Below are 6,251 nucleotides of genomic sequence, written 5' to 3' on the forward strand. Positions count from 1 at the left end.
CTTTGTAAGAAAGGAGGTGTCATCAGGGGGCCCTGGTGAGAGGAATCTCTGATAGCATCCTCAAGAATGCTTCCAAGCCATTGCTTTCCTCCTGTGGTCTTTAACAAGCACTCAAGGGCTGGCAGGACTTGTCTTCAACAGGGATATGGTCCTTTACCTCTCTCACATTGGAGCCCAAGCTTACCCCACAGACACGAGATCATCACCCCTGTGTCATGGAGAACCTCCTTCCCTTCAGGGACTCCCATCCACACCCAGTCCCTTTCCCCCTTCCTGTGTCCAGTGTGTGTCCTGGAGACACAACAGGACCGGGCAGAAGAGACGAGGGAGGAAGCAAACGTAAAACGATGGGTACGGTTACCCTTTCTCAGGAACCACTTCGGATGCAAAGCGACGATTCTGCAGAGGACCAGGGCAGGGCCCAGGGACAGACGCTGAGCCTTATTTAAAAACGACAGTGAGATGTCTGTATTTGTTTGGCAGTGTGGATCGTGGGGGCAGGGGGTGCCGCAGTGGGGCCGTCGGGGTCTCAGCCACCCCAAGCCGATCGGCATGAACTCTCCTCTCCTTGGGCAACACCTGGCGCTGGAACAAAATCAGCCCAAAGCAAGTCCTCAGAGAGCAGGCTGCCTCTTCTTGAGAGGGGCCACGGGGAGGGGGGTGCAGGCGGGAAAGTCATCAGGGTAACCAGCCTTAATAAAGGTAGAAGATGAAAGGCCAGAGGGGTGAGCTGGAACAGGGGGAGTCGGGGCGGGGGTGGGGGCGGGAAGGAAATGATTGCTGGAGAAACAGATGCAATTGAACAAGACTCCTGGAGATGGATTTCCCTGCCTTGGTCCAAACTCAAATCCCTGTGCTCAGATTAATTAGCAAGGAAATATTTTCCTGTCTGCAGAAAAAGGCTGCTGGATTGCCAGTGGGACACGAGGGTGGGCAGTCTATCAACTAACTACTAATTAGGTTACTTCCCACTGCTGTTGACATGCTGGGGACACGTTCCTGGGCCAAAATAAAGGAGGAGGGAGGAGGGGAGAGAGAGACAGAGAGAGAGGTACAGGCCAGGATCCTCTCTGCTCATTGTAGGAAACTATTGGCTGAAATTACAAAGGAGACCTGGGTCCAAAACCCAAAGGGGAGATGACAGAAGAGAAGCAGTTCTCTGATTAGCACACAGCACTTGGCCAAGAACTGCGCTTGGGCTTGCATTGTGTGAGGCTTTCTAACTCTGAAAATATGCGTAGAATGGCGAGTCACTGGGAAGCTCTAGGTGGGAATTTGAATACGACAATAATGACAATGGGTGCCTTTTGAGCGTTTACTACCTCCCTGTAGCACTTCATTCATTCGAGTATGAAATGAGGGATGGGGAAAGGATGGGAGATTGACATTCATTTTCCTCGTCATTTCTCATAACTAGGGAGAAAGTATTTTAGCCCCTTTCATGCATTGGAGAAGGAAATGGCCACCCACTCCAGTGTTCTTGCCTGGAGAATCCCAGGGACGGCGGAGCCTGCTGGGCTGCCATTAATGGGGTCGCACAGAGTCAGACATGACTGAGGTGACTTAGCAGCAGTAGTTAGCATAGATGAGGAAATTGGGGCTCCGAGAGGTGAAGTTACTTGCCCGTAGTCACACAGCAAATAAGAAGTAGTGAAACTGAATTTCAAGCCTCAAGTGGTCTTGATTCCAGTCCTGCCTGCCCTTCATCACTGTTCAATGGATAATGCACATTCAACAAATACATTGTCTTCCTTTGCTCAAGTTCCCTAATTCTATCCTCAAGTTCTCGAGGCATGTTTTTCCGTATGTCACATGTGGGAACTTTGAATGTACTGCTGGAGGGCAACCACCGTGTTTCCCGAGGCCTGAAGCCACCATCTAGCGCCCTATTTCAGAGAACTGAACAGGGAGGTTGGCCAACCCATTCCATTGGCAGCACCATCAGGTCATCTACATTGTTTCCTTACATTCTCTCATTGCAGACAGGGCAGAGAGTGAATCAGCTGCTGTGCAAAGTAGCTCATGGCTCTGTTCTCTTCCGGGCCGGTCCATCCTCCACCCTGCACCCTTTCCTTGTGAGCAGAGTGGGACCACAGGGAACCACCCTTCTGCTCTCTGGTCGAACCTCCTGCCTGGTGAGTTCTGCTGTGCCCTGTTGTTTCTTTCTTCGAGCTCCTCCTGCTATTCGAGTAGCTCTTTGTAGCCCGGCGTGCTGCAGTCCACGGGGTCGCAAAGAGTCAGACCCGACTTAGCAACTGAACAACAACAACAATTACAGCCTGTGGACAAGTTGATAAGTGTCCTGAGGCCAGAGGCTCTGTCCAGTTCACCTACGTGTTCCCTGAATGTAATATTGTCCCAGGGACCTCGTGGTGAGTGTTCCATGAATGTTTGCCTAATGAGGTGGTGAATGCCTGGACCACTCTTATTTGGCTCACATCCAGCCTGCCTCCAAACGTTTCCCTAATTTGTAATATTGCAGCAGACACCAGTACTGGAGCGTCTAAGGATTCTCTGCTAAGTAAGTATGGCAGGAAGATGACAGCGCCCCAAGATGCCATTTTACCCTGTGCGCATCCAAGTTCCCTCTTAAACGTTGAAAGAGCTTGGACTTTTGAACAGAGGAGTTGCTACTGCTGCAGATGGTGACTAGAGTTCGGGCACTGCTGAGCCTTTGAAGGCAGATCCAGACCTAAGGGCCTGGCATGGGGAGACCGATGGCTGGAGTAGGGAGATACATCAGAGTGGCTGGAAACGAAAGAGTGTCCAGAAAACCTGCTTCCTCGGAGCGAGTCGTGTGTGAACAGAAGGATTCTATCCACAGAGGGGTGAGGTTGCAGAGAGAGTGGGTTACCTATAAGTAGCAGCGTTGGTTTCCCACGTTTGGAGATGGGTCTTCTGTGAATCATCTCGCCTGGTTTGTGCACCTTTGCTTATTTACTGAGGGTCAGAGAAAAGAATCAAATCATTCACCTGAAGATGGAAATCTACAACCCCTTCTACAATGAGCAACCAGACAGAGCAGCTGAGCTCAAGTCTTCTGAAAGCCAGAGGCCTGGGACTGGCTGGGGGCAGGCAGGCAGGCCTAGGAACTTCTCCTCCTGCCTCTACGGCACAGGTGATGGAGCGCAGAACCTCACTCCAGTCACGGGAGAGTTCAGTGGAAAGGGCATATATATATATACAAACAAGTGCCCATAGCTCTGTAAGAATAGGTATCTCTCTGATGGAGAGGGGTATATAAATGACCTCACCCAGCACCAGGCACCTATAGTAGGTGCATAATACATGTTAACTAGGGAGTCAGTTGGGTGGGAGTGAAATCAGGGCAGGAAGAGGCAGGGAGTGAGAAATATAAAATAAAACAGCCATCACGTTTTTTAAGAAAAAGGATGGATTTTTGGAGTTAGGAAGCCTTCAGTTCAAATCCTAACTCAGTATTTGCTAACACTGTAACCTCAGGCAAATCACTTGTCAGAATCACTGTCTTCTATAAATTTTTTTAATGTATTTTTTAATTGGAAGATAATTGCTTTACAATTTTGTGTTGGTTTCTGCCATACATCAACATGGATCAGCCATAAGTATACACACATCTCCTCCTTCTTGAGCCTCTATAAAATTTTTTAAAATGTTTATTTTCATTTATTTATTTGGCTGCACCAGGTCTTATTTGTGGCATGCGGGATCTTCCATTTTTGTTGTGGCATGGGAGTTTTTTGTTTTTTTTTTAGTTGCAGCATGTGGAATCTAGTCCCCTGACCATGGATTGAACCCAGGCCCCCTGCTCTGGGAGCATGGAGTCTTAGACACTGGACACTAAGGAAATTCCTATAAAAAATTTTAAAATGGGGATAACAATACCTATCTCATAAAATTGTTGCGATTATTAAGTGAAATTATACATAGAGAGTACCTGTACAATGCTGAGTTCAGTAAATTAGAGCTATTTTTCTTTTTATTATCACTTGTGGTGAACAGCATCAATAGGGAGGAACTTCAGATTACTAACAGAATATTACTTTAAAAAAGAACTCAAATTAAAGATGCCAATTTTCCTCAAATTGATCTATAGATTTAACGAAATCCCAATCTAACTACCAATTTTTTAAAAAATAGAAATTGATGAGCATATTCCAAAATGTATATGGAAATGCAAAGTCCTCATAATAAACCAAAGATGAAAGAGCTATACTACTAGATTTCAAGACTTCAAAGTTACAGCAGTAAAGTATTGGTGTAAGGACAGACATATTGATGAATGAATTAGAATGGAGAGTTTAAATGTAGACCTATAGATATTTTGGGGTGATTTTCTACATAAGTGCCAAGATTTTCAATGGGAAAAGCATAGTCTTTTCAGCAGATCATGCTAGAATGGCTGGATATCCATTTGGAAAAAACACAAAACCTCAATTCTTCTTACCTTATACCATATACAGAAATTGACTCAAAATGGACTATAGATTTGTGATGGCTAATTTTACGTGTCAACTTGACTGGGCTGCCCAGATATTTGGTCAGCCAGTATCCTGCATGTTTCTGTGAGGATGTTTTGGATATGATTAACATTAAAATCAGCAAACTGAGTAAAGCAGATTCATCTAATCAGTTGAAAGCTGGCATACAACAAAAAAGCTTATACTCCCTTGAGTGAGAAAGGATTCCTTCTACTTCCTGCCTTTGAGCTGAGACATTGACTTTGTCTTGCCCTCGGACTTGACTGAAACATCGGCTCTTCCTGGGTCTCTAGCTTGCCAACTCACTCTGCAGATCTTGGGACTTGTCAGCTTCCATGTTTCCAAGAGCCAATTCCTTATAATAAATCTCTTTCCATAAAGATACAGCTATATCTCTTACTGGTCCTGTTTCTCTGGAGAACCCTAACATGGAAAACAAAAACAAAAATTTTCTTCATTGAAAGACACAGCGGTAGATTGAATGTTGGCCTCCCCAAAATGTCCATGTCCTAATCTTGTAACCTGTGAATATGTTACCTTACATGGTAACAGAGACTTTGCAGGTGAGATTGCATTACGAATTTTGAGATATGGATATGTTCCCTGGCTATCCAGTGCACCTCATATGATTGCAAAGACCCTTTTAAGAGGGAAGCAGGAAATTTAGAGACAGTGAGGAGATGTGATGATGGAACCAGAGGTTGCAATGATGCAGGGCCACCAGCCAAAAAGTGTATGCAGCCCCTAGAAACTAGCAAATCAGTTCTCTTTTCAAACCTCCAGGAGGAATGCTGCCCTGCCAACACCTTGATTTTAGACCTGTGGAACTGATCTCCAAAACTATAAAACAATAAATCTGAGTTGTTAATAGCCACTAGGTTTGTGATAATTAGTTACAGCATCAATAGAAAACTGATACAGATACCATTGAGAAAACACGCACACATAGGATTTGTACCAAGAATACATAAAGTTTTATAGCTCAATAATAAGACAAACAACCCAATTTAAAAATCGACAAAAGATTCAAACAGACAAAAGAAGATATACAAAAGGCCAATAAGCACACAAATAGATGCACAATATCATTAATTATCAGGAAAATGCAAATTAAAACCATAAGATACTCTCTCATGATCATTGCAATGGCTGAAATTGAAAAGACTGCCAATACCAAGAGTTAATGAGAAGGTGAACCAATTGGGTCACTCATTTGTTACTGGTGGGAGTACAAAATGTTCAACCACTTTGGAAAATAACTAGTTTCTTATAAAGTTAGACAGAGATTTACTATATAATTGAGAATTAGACTTTGGTAAATATTGCTGTTTACCTATTTTATGTATAGTTGTATATATGTGTTAACCCTGAACACCTAATTTACTCTCACCCCTCACCTGCTCTTGTTTCCTCTTTGGTAACCATAAGTTTGTTTTTTATGTCTGTGAGACTATTTCTATTTTGTAAATAAGTTCATTTGTATCACTTTTTTAGATTCCACATGCAAGTAATATCGTATGATATTTATCTTTGTCTGAGTTACTTTACTTAGTATGATAATCTCTAAGTCCATCCATGTTGCTGCAAATGGCATTGTTTCATTCTTCTTCTGGCTAAATAATATTCATATATGTACAACATCTTCTTTATCCATTCATCTGTTGGTGGACATTTAGCTTGCTTCCTTTATTGTAAATAGTGCTCCTTAACATTGAGATGCATGTATCTTTTCAAATTAGTGTATTTGTCTTTCTCAAATAAATGCCCAGGAGTTGAATTGCTGGATCATAT

The sequence above is a fragment of the Giraffa tippelskirchi genome, chromosome 7 (genome assembly GCF_054371585.1).
Source record: "Giraffa tippelskirchi isolate mGirTip1 chromosome 7, T2T-mGirTip1v1.2.pri, whole genome shotgun sequence".
Lineage (NCBI taxonomy): Eukaryota > Metazoa > Chordata > Mammalia > Artiodactyla > Giraffidae > Giraffa > Giraffa tippelskirchi.